The sequence below is a fragment of the Rattus norvegicus genome, chromosome 13 (genome assembly GCF_036323735.1).
Source record: "Rattus norvegicus strain BN/NHsdMcwi chromosome 13, GRCr8, whole genome shotgun sequence".
Taxonomy (NCBI): Eukaryota; Metazoa; Chordata; class Mammalia; order Rodentia; family Muridae; genus Rattus; species Rattus norvegicus.
The window spans coordinates 92,191,651-92,193,073 of record NC_086031.1 but is presented as its reverse complement, the minus strand read 5'-3'; positions in this window follow the sequence as shown (position 1 = coordinate 92,193,073).

Here is a 1,423-nt window from a genome sequence, read left to right as displayed (position 1 = left end):
GATGAGGGGTGGTTTCATCCATTGTTGGCCTTCTGTACAGGGGTGGGAGGGATCTATGTCCCACCATGCAGGCTGGTGCGCTCAGGGCTTCTCAGTTGCTATTACCCTTTTTCTCATCTCCCAAGATCATGTGTGAGGCCCTTTCAAATCATTTTACAGGACATCTAGGGTTCCCCTTGTCTCATGGTTGCCTTGGTTGTTACCTGGTGAGAACCCAACTGAGGTGGATTTTTTTTTTTTTTTGAGATTAAGTTGTGTCATGTCATGATGTTTTCTTGGAAACTGTTTACACCCAACGTTGTAAGACACTAGTAAAGTAGGTACTGGAATGAGGCTCCTTCTCTCTCATTTCTGAGAAGCTGCTTCTCCCACTCACTGCTCTCTCCCCTTTTCTCAATGGTATAGTGGGTCCTATCCTTCAAATAGCTATTTCTGTAAAGAGCTATTCTTTACTGCAACAAAATACCCGAGGCAATCCAACGTATAAGAAGGAGAAGGTTTGGGCTCACAGTTTCATAGGTTTTAGAGTGTGATTGTGTGGTGTTGCTATCTTTGGGGCAGTGAGAAGGCAGCATGTCACTGTGGGATCCTGTGGTGGGAGACAGGCTCACCTCATAGTAAGAGGGAGAGGGAGAGGGAGAGGGAGAGGGAGAGGGAGAGGGAGAGGGAGAGGGAGAGAGAGAGAGAGAGAGAGAGAGAGAGAGAGAGAGAGAGAGAGAGAGAGAGAGAGAATGGTTCCACTATTGTCTTCAAATACACACCCCCAATGACTTAACTTCCTTCACCTAGGCTCCCCTTCTGGAAAATTCTGCTGCTGCCCATTAGTGCCAAGCTGCTGTCTTCTCTTGGATTTATTCTTTTGAGAAGACTTTTTTTTTTCTGGAAAAGGTGGTCCTCCTCCAAGCATGAATGAATTATTTTCTTGTGTACCGAAGGAAAGTAGCAACTCTGTGAAGGCACATGGAGTACAAAATGCCCATGTGTGTCCTGTCAGGTATAGGAGACGCTCAACTCTTACCTCCTCTTCTTTGAATACACAGGGTTTTGGGTTGTGTTGGCTGATGCAGGTTGTGCTTACAGAGACTAAAAATCACAGTATCCCAGTTCCAAGACATAAAAATGACTGGCTTTATGGAGGGTCTTTTGTAAGATCTGAGTGTCACAACCAAGCACGAGCCGGACACGATTTGATTATATAGCTACTATTTAACAAGTAGCCATCGCCTTAAATAAAACCCCCACAGGGCGTCCATCATACTGCGTGATCCTTCAGAGATTCAAAATAATATCACCAGCTCTAAGCAAGCCATGAGCTTTGAGTTGCTTATAAAATAGTTTGTGGGTCACAGGGCTGACTTTAAAATACACACATTTTGAACCTCAAGCTCTTGCCTGTGGACCCTGCTCAGAAGTCTAGGGAGCA